This window comes from Symphalangus syndactylus, chromosome 2, assembly GCF_028878055.3.
Source record: "Symphalangus syndactylus isolate Jambi chromosome 2, NHGRI_mSymSyn1-v2.1_pri, whole genome shotgun sequence".
Taxonomy (NCBI): domain Eukaryota; kingdom Metazoa; phylum Chordata; class Mammalia; order Primates; family Hylobatidae; genus Symphalangus; species Symphalangus syndactylus.
Window position 1 is genome coordinate 60,167,202 of NC_072424.2, and position 13,349 is coordinate 60,180,550.

At 35.1% G+C, this 13,349-nt stretch overlaps 1 pseudogene; it reads right to left on the reverse strand.

Moving 5' to 3' along the window:
• Window positions 1-12,325: 12,325 nt before the first annotated feature.
• LOC129462098 (small ribosomal subunit protein eS17-like) lies at window positions 12,326-13,146 on the reverse strand (annotated as a pseudogene).
• Window positions 13,147-13,349: the final 203 nt, after the last annotated feature.

Here is a 13,349-nt window from a genome sequence, read left to right on the forward strand (position 1 = left end):
CTCTTCCCAGCCACCCTCAACACCTGCCTAAAATCCAAGATGACCATTGTTAGAACATTGCCCATAAGATTCAGAAGTAAAAATTATTTTGAATGCCATCCGCCCAATTCAGTGATTTTTCACACTGGATTTAGTCAGATAGGACTGTGGGCTCAATCTTCCTTTTTCAAAAAGGATTCATACCTGATTAATATCTGGCTGGTGATCTGTATAAGCTTTTGTTGGAAATAAATGTTCTGGGCTTCATAAAAATATAAAATTATTAACTTACTTTACTATATTATTATTTATTTAAATGAATGAAAAAACTGAAACTAAGATTAAGATATTTTTCCAAATTCAGAAAAGAGGCACTTTGTTACCTGTAGCAGCAGTAGTTGCTCTTTCTACTTACTCATTAATTTTTCATTTGGCCCAAGATGAATTGTTACTGGTGGTCAATGCATTCAGAATGTGATACAGACAAAAATGTTACAAGCAAAGAAATATAGAAGTTTTGTCAAAAATCAGATTTCTCTTTCCTTAGAGGTTAACATTTTTAACCTTGTGCTGAATTTCAGGATTATCCCAGAATAAAATGCTTCCATTAAGGCACAATCTCATTGGATATGCAATTAAAACAATACAAAAATTCAGTATGAAGTCAAATATATCTCTATTACAAGCCCCAAATCAGAACCCAGGCAAGCAAAAAAGACAGCTAAATGCAGGCAATCAAGTTGTTTCACTGTGCTTTTATTCTTTCCAATGACTCGAACTAATTAAGAGGGTTTAGCACCTGTCAGAGACTTAAAAAAAAAAAAAAGTAAGAGGTCTAGTTAGAATGTTGGAGTCTAGAAATCTTCAGAGAATGCCCCAAACTGACACCAGAAATACTGCTGAGCCACTCAAGAGAAGACAGCTTATTGACCAAAATCACTAAGATCGCCAAGCTTGTGACAGTTTAGTAAAGGTAAAAAATTTACCCTTAATAACTTCTAGCAGTTATTTGTTCTGTTACAATCAAGAAACGATAATAGATGAAGGCATGGTCACTGCCGTTTAGACCTCAGAGCACAGGAGACTGTGTTTCTAGTCAGTGGTTTGTCATGGGATGGGAGTAGTCACCTACAAGGAAATGAAATCGATTTTTGACAGTTTATCAGAATTTTTACATTCAATTTAACAGTTATTTAAAACCAGTTTGAATGAACACATACTTTTTAATGAAGCTTTTATTTCTAAATTATTTTTAATAATTTTAAATTTTATTTCTAAAATGTTTTCAATACTTTAAAATTGTATTTCTAAAATATTTTTAATATGTGTTTATTTCTATTTGCTCACATGTTATAAAAGTTGATTTCTGCTGTCTTGAAAGCAAAACAAATCTTTAAAAAATGTTTTTGGCCCGGCGCGGTGGCTCACGCCTGTAATCCCAGCACTTTGGGAGGCTGAGGCTGGTAGATTACGAGGTCAGGAGTTTGAGACCAGCCTGGCCAATATGGTGAAGCCCAGTCTCTACTAAAAATACAAAAATTAGCCAGGCATGACAGTGCGTGCCTGTAGTCACAGCTGCTCAGGATTCTGAGGCAGGAGAATCCCTTGAATCTGGGAGATGGAGCTTGCAGTGAGCTGAGATCGCGCCACTGCACTCCAGCCTGGTGACAGAGTGAGACCTCGTCTCAAAAAACACAACCAACAAAGTAAACAAAATAAATAAGTAAAAATTTTAAATTCTTCCTATATCTCATTCTTTTGGGATATAATCCTATTGCTTTCCTTGTTACCACTCTTAAGCCACACAAATGTCAATATCCGAGATGCCAAGGCTTCCTCAACATAATCTTATTACAGTGTACCTTCCCTCTTTCACATACATATTTAAAATCTGGTGGTCTTGTCTCAGTGTTATTCTTTAATCATTATGTAGTTTCTTCCATCTTTCTATGTCCTAAAATTGTCCTTGTTTCTTCTGTTCCATGGCTCTAGAATGTTCTTCTTATCTGTCTGGTCTATTTCACTAGTTCCTTAGCATCTTCCAAGTTCTCATATATAGGATTTAAAAATAATCAATTCTGCTCACTGATGGAATTTGAAAATCTCAGATAAATTCCCATATCCATCATCTTCTTGAGCCTCAGTTTCTTCCCCAAGTGAGACATGTGTGATAATAATAGCTGGCTTTACTCATAAAATTGTTAGAATAAAATACGCAAAATTAAATAACAAATTTTAGTAATTTATGAACATATGTTGAACTATTCCTACAAGTTAGAATTGCCTCAGAAAAGGTGTGCCTGTGATGCAAACTTGCCAACCAGATAACTCTGTGAATGCTCTATTCCTACTTGTCAGAGAAGATGTGTTCTTTCTTTTATGGCTGACAGGCTAGAGAATATGGCCTAATTATGTCTATGACACAGAGGAAGACTGAGGGATAGAGAGGGAAAGAATCCAGTGATACTTCTTGAGCTCTTAATCCAGCCATATACTTGGATGCTTCAGTAATACAAAACAATTATTTTTTAAAAACTATTTAATCTTTATTTTAGGTTACCAAATAACATTAACACCATATTTTTATTCTTGTTCAATCCATAGTGGATATGTGACTTCACTCCTATCACGATGGGAGTAATAATTTATTTGCCTAAAAATTTTTATTACTCAAAGTGCCAGATTACTATAAAGATACATACAATCATAAAACTTTCTTTAATTAAATTGAGCCTAACAGGTCAAATATCTCAAGTTCCTATCATCTTGTTTGCTTACACTTATATATCTATTTTGAATGCCATCTCTCTTCTAATACTTTTATGTTCTTTTCAAATATCACTAAACTCACCATGCACACATCAAATATCATTTCATTAAAAAAAATTCCTATCTTGCTTGCAAAACCAGATACCCTCCTTTCTTCTGGTAATCCATCTGTACCCCTCTTATGTCCATCCTTTCTTTTGGTTATAGATGCCTTTCAAATCTAATCTCTCTTATTAAAGAACAATTTCTTTGAAGAGAGGGATTTTGTACTCACCTTTGTAGCTTCTGCAATGCCTAAAAAATGACTTGAAGATTGCTAATACTCTGTCATTCATTATTAGCTTGGTTGATTTAAATCATTCTTAGGAAAATGGAAATATTTTTATCTTTTATATGTTTTAAATTCTCTATCCACATGGAAACAGTGAGGACAGTCCGAGGATTAGTATATCAAGTAGAAGGAACGTATCAGAGCCCTTTCTAACTTCCAATTTTTTATTGAATTGAGTATTCAAAGAATTAAGAGAATATATTGAAATAAAAACTCCCCGCTCTTCCAAAATAATGTGTTCACTTTTAACATAATTATATAACCCTAATATGCTTTCTGAATAACCTTCAATTATTCCCAAATTTGGTATTAACATTAGGATTATATTAGTACCCCAGACCCATTTCTATATATTTATGGCATCTCTGAAATGATGAAGTGGATATAGAAATTCTCCTTAAAGTTAACACACTAATTATCTTTTTACTAATTTATTCATAGCTTGACAAAATTTAATATAAAAACTTTACTTAAGCCCGACTGGAGGCATTCTTCAGCTTCCCATCTAATGCGTGAGGCTTCTAGAGAGCTTCTTCGCTACCCAGAATAACTTAATGCTGCAGCAGAGGAAAGACTAGAATGAGGCTTTGAGCCCCCTTTCTCACATAACGTATTTTTTACTTTTTATTGCTCACAAGATTACAATACAGAAACATCATTTCTGTGTTTTTTCCTATACATTTTTCACAACTTTGACCATTTGTCCTATTACTAATGTATTATAGTCATTAAAATGACTAACTTTAGACTCACAAACTTGGCATTAAATGGAGATTCATACCCACTATTTATCTGATATACTGCCTACTCGTTTACTCAGTCACATCAAGCTTGATTTCTTACCATAAAATAGGTTAATCTGAGGATTCCAAGCAAAAAGAATATACTTATTATGACACCTTTAATTTGTGTTGCCAATAACAAGATTTTAAAAATCTGGCAAGGAGTTTGCCATGAATCTATGTATAAATACTTAATTTTTAAATTTTGAGCAAATACCGAAAACATAAACAACCATATTGAAAAATTCTGCTTTGTCCTTTACCATGGAGGAAGAAGGACCCTATTTAGAAAACATTTCTGTGGCTGGGGTTTTCTGTGCTGTTCAATTTTCATGAGAGTAAATACAATTATGTTTCCTGATTAGGGTAGATGCTGCCTGAAGACCATGGTCATGACTGTCCTAGTCATGGACATTTCTCCAATATCTAGCGCAAGTTCTTGACACATTGTGAGAACTCAGTTTGTTGAATTAATTAATCTGTAATCCAGTGAGACAGAAAGTTCAAAGCTTCTATACACAAACACTTGCCTAAGGGAAATACATGGTAAGGACACTTACAAAAGCGTGAAAAAAAAATGCCTTTAAGTGGGTATTTTCCAAATGCACTGAAAACAACCAGATGTATTTCCTGACTATCACTCATCACTAAACTCCAATTTTTATATAAAATATGGATGCTCAGAATAAAGACTACTTTGCACAGCCTCCTTTAATATAGTGTGTGGCACTCTGACTAAGTTCTTGACAATGTGCTATTTGTTACTGTAAGTGGCAAATATAATATTCAGGAAGTGTCTCTAAATGAAGACAATGGACCTTTTCCTACTCTCTCCTGTTTCCTGCTGGTTATTTTGTTAGTATATTCACTGAAGTAGATAAATCATTTGGGACCATGAAATGACTTTGGGATTGGAAGTCATGCATGTCAGTGCAAGATAGAAAGAGCCAGTGTTTCTGGGTTCTTCAGAGAGCAAAGCTACCACACTGAGCTGGGCAGTTCACATGTGTAGACTTTCATTTAAGTTGTCTTAGTCCCATTTGTGTTGCTGTAAGAAAATATCTGAAATTGGGTAATTTACAACAAACAGAAATGTATTTGCTCATAGCTCTGGAGTCCAGAAAGTCAAATATCAATGTGCCAGCATCTCGTGAAGGCCTTCTTGCTACCTCAGCATATGGAGAAGGCAAGGGTGGAGGTGGGGGAAAGCACAGGAGAGGGCCAGATTTCTTCTTTCATGATGGTACTTATCCCATTCGTAAGGGTGCAGCTGTCATAGCCTGATCGCCTCTTCAATGTTCCACCTCTTAATACTGTTGCAATGCCAATTACATTTCAACATGAATTTTCAAGGATACAAACATTCAAACCATAACAGGGGACATTGATTTTGAAGCCAAACTTAACCATGAAGATACAACTACTTTTGGTTTTAATGCTGGGACAGTCAATCTAATCTGCGGTCAGGTTTTAGTTAAACTTACATTTACGTAACATAAAATAATTTCTAGATAATCAGCTATTTCTATAATTGTAAAAGAATATAGTGGAAATAGACTTGTGAGAGGCAGATAGACTTTCAGCAATTCATTTACTAACTGTGGGTCTATAAACAAGTTATTTTAACCCCTCTTGGGCTCAGATGACTCAATTTCAAAATGAGAGGATTGGATTAACTAAATATAGAAAATGTAGGTTTGTCTAAACCTTCATGATGCAGGAGAAACATAAAGTAAGAGCCAGAGAGCCAGTGTATCTCTGAAGATCAAAGAGTAAGCTGGCATGGGGAGGTACTAGCTTTACATGAACCTGGAATAGAGAACAATGAAGCACTCATTTTCTTCCTTCTAATTTCCTTGCACCCTTTTATTTTGCAGATATATCATTTTGGCTCACAATTGTGAACAATGAAAAACCAGGGTCCAGAGATAGAAAATGCTGCCACTTTAAGTGTAATTTTACTTGTGCCCCCTGAAAGAAGCCATGACTCTACCACAATATTCTATTTTGACACATCTAAGTCCTAGAAACATGGTAGAACTTAAATACCAGTAGTTATAAGAGGTGTGAATTTAGTTAGGGTCTGGTCAAGAGACTTGAAAATGCCCATTTATTCTAACAATAGAGAATAATTTTTTAATATATCGAACTTCTTTAACATAAAGTATTTCTCAGAATTGAAAAAATTAAAAGAGGAAAAGTAAATAATGAAGTATTACAAAAAAAACAGTGGAGAAAGCAGCTGCAAACCCTAGGACCAAGGAGAAAAAAGGGAAGACGTTGGAATTATTGCAATTTAAAATCTTGAAGGATGATTCCTGTGGGGCTGGACTCAGGTTTTTGAGGAAGAAACGCTGGTCAGCTGGTGTCAGAGGTCCCAGAGGAGTATACAATAAGTCTGAATCTGTAAGTGCCAAAAAAACTGCAAACAGGAATCAACTATTAATGCTTAATGAAGAAGTAATGTACAAGTGATACTGAGAGGAACAGGAAGCAAAGAGATAGTAAATAATATGGTCCCTTCTTTCTTCCTCAGTATTCCTGTTTCATCTGGCACCCCTTTTGGGTAGAATCTAATAGAAAAGCCAAAATATGATTTGTAGACTACTAACAGCCATATTACAAGCCTGAGTGTAGAATCGGAAGGGAGATTTAAAGCTAGGAGACAATGGCTTAGCAGCTGGCAAAGAGGAGGTGTGAAATATAAAGGAGGATGTAACATGGGAGGCAGATTCATATTTTATGAAGGTGTGAGACTTAATTTAGATGAGGTTTTCCAAGAAACAAGAAAAAATATTCTTGTCTCTTTTTAATCAAAAAGAATATGTGAGTTATTTCAAAATGCTTCATTTCCCCTCCAAGGGGGAAAAATGAGGAATATTAAATGTTATTGAGTCAAAGTTGATATTTTAGTTCAGAAGAAAACTTTATACAAAGCAGTGAGTTAATACATTTTCCTTTTAAAAGGCATTACTGATTAAAAGGAGAGAGTCATAAATCAGTTATTTAAGCTAATTATTGCCAACTCCTTCATGCAGAAGTCAATTCAGAGGATCTTGCATACTTAACATTGCAAGGGAGATGCCCTTTTTCTTAACTGTATATTAAGTGGCCTAATTAGATAAATCCTCCCAATTCTAAAATTCTAATTTCTCCATAAGGGAGTATGAGTTATGGTATAAGCAAAATTGAGGTTGGAGGTCATTGCAAATATTCTATATTTTAGCTCTTTCTAATTCTCTACAACCCATCCATAATATTTAATATATTAAGCACTCAATTCCAGAATCTTCAGAAAGAAAATAGAAACATGTATTTAGTAGAATAGCAAACAAGAAATCAGCACAATTTACCACCTCCCATTTTCCTATTTCAGTTTTCCTGAGCAGAGTATTTTCAAGGAATTTTCTCTCAGGGATGCATTTTGTTGATAATTAATTTCTTCTTTTTTAACTTTTATTTTAAGCTCAGGAATAAATGTGCAGGTTTGTTGTATAGGTAACCTTGTCTCATGGGAGTTTGTTGTGGAGATTATTTCATCACTCTGGTATTAAGGCTAGTACCCACTGGTTATTTTTCCTGATCCTTTTGCTCCTCCCACCCTGCACCCTCCAAAAGCCCACAGTGTGTTTCTCCCCTCTATGCATCCATGTGTTCTCATCATTTGGTTCTCATTTATAGTAAGTGAGAACATGCACTGGTTTTCTGTTCCTGTGTTAGTTTGCTAAGGATAATGGCCTCTAGCTCCATTCATGTTCCTGCAAAGGACATGATCTCATTCTTTTTATGGCTCCATGGTATATATGTACCATATTTTCTTTATCTAGTCTATCATTGATGGGCATTTAGGTTGATTCTTTGTTTTTGCTATTGTGAATAGTGCTGCAGTGAACATATGTGTACATGTGTCTTTATAGCAGAATGATTTATATGCCTTTGGGTAAATACCCAGTAATTTATATGCCTTTGGGTGTATTCCCAGTAATGAGATTACTGGGTCAAACGGTGTTTCTGTTTTTAGGTCTTCGAGGAATCACTACACTGTCTTTCACAATGGTTGAACTAATTTACACTCCCACCAACTGTGTGTGAGTATTTCTTTTTCTCTGCAACCTCGCCAGCATCTGTCATTTTTTAACACGTTAATATTAGTCATTCTGACTGGTGTGAGATGGTGTGTCATTGTGGTTTTGATTTGCATTTCTTTAATGATCAGTGATGTGGAGCTTTTTTTTCCATATACTTCTTGGCCACATGTATGTCTTTTGAAAAGTTTTCATGTTTTATACCCACTTTTTAATGGGGTTGTTTGTTTTCTAGTAAATTTGTTTAAGTTTCTTACAGATGCTGGATATTAGAGCTTTGTTAGATGCACAGTTTGAAAACCCTTTTTTTCCCATTCTGTAGGTTGTTCACTCTGTTGATAGTTTCTTTTGCTTTGCAGAAGTTCTTTAGTTTAATTAGATCCCATTTATCAATTTTCGCTTTTGTTGCAGTTGCTTTTGGCGTTTTCATCATGAAATCTTCGCCCATTCCTGTGTCCAGAATGGTATTGTTTTTCAGGGTTTTTTATAGCTCTGGGTTTTATATATAACTCTTTATTCCATCTTGAGTTAATTTTTCCAGGTTGTTTTTCAGGTTTTTTAATAGCTTTGGGTTTTATATATAACTCCTTATTTCATATTGAGTTAACTTTTGTATATGGTGTAAGGAAGGGTTCCAGTTTCAGTCTCCTGCATTTGGCTAACCAGTTATCCCAGCACCATTTATTGAATAGGGTGTCCTTTCCCCATTGCTTGTTTTTGTCAGGTTTATCAAAGATCAGATAGTTGTAGGTGTGTGGCTTTATTTCTGGGTTCTCTGTTTTGTTCCATTGGTCTATGTGTTTGTTTTTGTACGAGTACCACTGTACAAGTTGTACAGGTTGTTTGGGTTACTGTAGCTCTGTAGTATAGTTTGAAATTGGGTAGCATGATGCCCCCTGCTTTGTTCTTTTTGCTTAAGATTGCCTTGGATATTCGGGCTCTTTGTTCCATATGAATTTTAAAATAGTTTTTTTCTAGTTCTGTGAAGAATCTCAATGATAGTTTAAAAGGAATAGCACTGAAACCTGTAAATTGCTTTGGGCAGTATGGCCATTTTTACAATATTGATTTATGGCTTGATTCTACTCAATTCTTTCAAAGGTTGTTTTTATCCAGAAAAAAAAAAAAAAACACACAAATGGGAGAGATGGGGTTTTAGGGTATCATCCAAATATGAATGATGTTCCATCAGAGCTGACTTTCCCTGAGAGTCATATAGATAATTATACAATTGTTATAGTTATACAGTTATAGTTTTATTTGTTATACAGTTATAATTAGGTTAGATTATATTCCATGGTCTTCAGTGCTTCACCATTGACAGGAGCCAGTCCCATCAGATGTCACAATAGGCACAGGAGTTTATTTGTGGGATTAATGTATCTATGATTGTATTTTACTATGCTAGGTAGGTCAATACCTTTAGAAGTCATATTTGGGAACACGGATTTTACATGTATGTAAGTTGTTTATATTGTGGACTAGTTTTATATGCAGTTTGTCATTACTTTTGTTTCAGGTTGCTTTTATTTGGGCCATAACATAATTTAGCATGATGAGAGCTCATCTTAACCCTGCATGTAAATTCTCGGGTTCTTGTGTGGTCTTATTGAATCTTTCTTGGTCCTATTCTAGTTTGCCTTTCACCAGTTTCTGTTACTTTCCTTGGGCTAACCAATCATCTAGCAGGGTAAGAGCTACCATTCTTGTGCTCCCTTTGTGTAGATATGAGTTTCATTTGGTATCATTTTCCTTCAGTCTAAAGAATGTAACATTTCTGTAAGTGCAGTTTTGCGTAAAATTGTCTTGGCTTTTGCTTTATTTATTTGTCTTTATTTCACTTTTTCAATTTTTTTATTTTAATAAATATGTGAATATTTACGGTATACAACATAGTGTTATTAGATATTTATATGTGTATCTCATATATATGTGTGTATATATATAGTAAAATGGTTACTATGGTGAAACAAATAAATATCTCTATTATCTCATATTCACTATTATTTTTTATTTTTTTGTTTTGTTATAAAACTCTAGGTTAACAGCTTTAAATTTTTAAAGAATTATAAAAGTACTCTTCTAGTTTCTTATGGCTTGCCTTTTTTCTGATGCAAAGTAAATGATAATTTTTATTTTGAGGTTCATTCTATGCAATGTGTTTTCTTCCTCTTATTGTTATTTTTATATTGTCTGTTTGTCAATGGTCCCAGAAGTTTCATTGTAATGAGTCTTGATATAGTATTCTTTGTATGTTATAGCTTGGAGTTTGTTGGGCTTCTTGATGATTGGCATACAATTTGGAACATTTTCAGTCAGTATTTCTTTAAATATTTTGTCTTCCCTTCTCTTACTTCCTTTTTTCTTTCCAGGACTTCAGTCACATGCATGTTATACTGCTAATCTTTTCCTACAGATTATGGGGATCTGTTTATATTATACATTTTCTCAGCAGTTTTTCCTCTGTCATTCCTTTTGGATAGTTTTATTGCTGTCTTCAAGTTTACCAAGGTTTTCATCTAGAGAACTGAATCTGCTATGAAGTCCATCTAGTATTTTTTTTAATATAGAGCTTACATTTTTGGGGTTTAAAATTTCTATTTAGTTTTTTTTAACATCTTTCATTCATCTCCCCATTATGTGTGTCTTTTTATTTGTTTCTCATGCACATTTATAATAATGTTTAAAGTCCTTGCTGGCTACTTAGATCACCTGTCAGTTCTGTGTCTGTTTCCATCTATTCAAATTTCTCATAGTTTTTGGTCACATTTTACTTCTCATGTCTAGGTCTTTTATTATTGCAGGTTGAAGTGAATATTATGATATTGAGGGTCTAGATTTTTTTATTTTCCTTGTAGATAGCTGAATTTTGTTTTGGTAGGTATTTAATTTAATTTACTTGGAGCTTACTAAGACTTTCACACTCTTGCATTAACCCTTGCTGTGTCAGAGTCAAAAGTGCCTCAAGGCACAGAGTTGGGGTGATCATAGGGATCATTTGCTTCTTTCTCATCTCTCAAGAATCATGTTTCTAAAATATCTGTTATCTTGTATCTGCAAAAAGTTGTTTCAAAATATTTTTTCCATTTTATAGTGTTTATAGCAGAAGGTCTAATCTGGTATGAGTTACTGTCACAGACAGTGTAGAGTAGATCATATAAAAACGACATTAATTTTTCCCAGGATATGAGTGACACATGAAAATACAAAATATTAAATAACTGAAACCTAAGTGTCTCAGACAATTTGGATGAGAATTAAGACTACCTAGCTATTGTCTCTTTTATTATTCAATAGTTGAAACTACTTTTATGATTATACGGCATTTCATAAAAATTATTTCTAAATTTATATTGAAGAATGTCATGGGGCCATCCTGAGACATGGTGCTAACAATTTTGGTTTTAGTTGCAGAAAAAAGGATGAATAATGACTGGGCTGAACCCAGTATGAAAAAGAAGAAATAAAGAATCCTCATATTGAAGCCATTGAAATTACACTTGACATTTAGATGACACTCAGGCATTTAGAAAAGAACAAGCTGAGATGGCTCTGAAAGCTTAACTGGAAAATGAGGACACAAATAAAACTGCCTAACCGATGCATGGGATAAAGGAGAGAAGGATCTCTGGGGGGGCTTTCACTGGACTTGCCATAATAAGCAGAACTTGTGTAATTGTGTCAAGAGGGCTTATGTAAGCACTTATTAGTAATAGAAGGAAGCTGGGAAGAGCAAGCATATTTAGTTTACAGCAAACTAGAAATAAAGTATTACTATTTTCAGATGATATGGAATAAGGATATCCTAGAGGAATACAGTGCAGTCAATGTCCTGGGTCTTTGCCCCACAATACACACATTAAGGGAAGATACAGTTTTAGAGGTCCAGCAATATATTATGTGCTAATTGTTTGCATTAACTTACACATATATACGCCAAAAAAATCACAGGCTGATATGATTTAGCTTTATGTGCAGTTTTTAGTTGTTTGAATACAGAAAAACAAAATATTCTAGCTTCTTAGCACAGGGAGGCCTAAGTGAATTAGTTCGCTGGGGATGGAAATGGAAGGCAAGAAAAAGAGAGAAGAGAGAGAGAGCTGATAGTAATGCACCTATTTAGAGTAGAATTAGGTCCTAATCATGCCAAGCCACTGGCATCACTGAGTGTGCCATGTACAAACTATGGGCCTCCTAATGCATGTTGAGAGCTTCCTCATGTATTTATTCATATACAATATTTTTTAACAATTCATTCACGTTGACATACCTTGGTTTAACTCATTTTTTTTTTTTTTTTTTTGGTGTTGTCCCAGGTTTATTGAAAATGTTACTGCATTGCAGAAAGATTCAGCCAGCTCCAGGAGCCATATTGAAATTCATCCTAACGTAGACTGAGTGAACTGCAGTTTGGACAGACTGCCTAACTCCAAAAGCTTCAGCATTTCCTTTGTGTCAGGATCCACTTCAGTGATCTCTTGATCCAGGGCTGAGACCCCAGGATCGTAATTATCTCTCCCTTCTCTCTCCTCCTCCTGCAGCCTGATGGAAACACATCTCACCGTCCCCTCTGAATCTGCCTCATGAGATGTGTGACACAGCCTGCTATCTTTTTTTTTAAATTACACTTTAAGTTTTAGGGTACTGTGCACAACGTGCAGGTTTGTTACATATATATACATGTGCCATGTTGGTGTGCTGCACCCATTAACTCGTCATTTAGCATTAGGTATATCTCCTAATGCTATCCCTCCCCCCGCCCCACCCCACAACAGTCCCCGGTGTGTGATGTTCCCCTTCCTGTGTCCATGTGTTCTCATTGTTCAGTTGCCACCTATGAGTGAGAACAAGCAGTATTTGGTTTTTTGTCCTTGTGATAATTTGCTGAGAATGATGGTTTCCAGCTTCATCCATGTCCCTACAAAGGACATGAACTCATCATTTTTTATGGCTGCATAGTATTCCGTGGTGTATATGTGCCACATTTTCTTCATCCAGTCTATCACTGTTGGACATTTGGGTTGGTTCCAAGTCTTTGTTGTTGTGAATAGTGCCGCAATAAACCTGCTTTCTTGCTGCGGAGCTTTTTGCTGGGGATAGTGGCGATCTCCTCACACACGCACTTGTTCCTGTGGAAGTTGCTACTCACACGATGACCTGGGCCACCTTCTTCATGGTTTTTGGTGCAATTGCAGCCCATGTTGGCAGGTCCTTGATCTAACTCATGCTTTTTGTTAATGATTTCAAGGAATATTTAATAGAAAAGCCATAATTAATGCCTGAGCAGAGTAAATATTTCTTGTAGCTGCAGTGCTCCTGTAAAGGAAGTGGCTCAATTTCATTGTTTTCATGGGTTTGTCAGAGGTTCGATGTTAAAATCAAACAAGGTTCACGTTTTTAAAC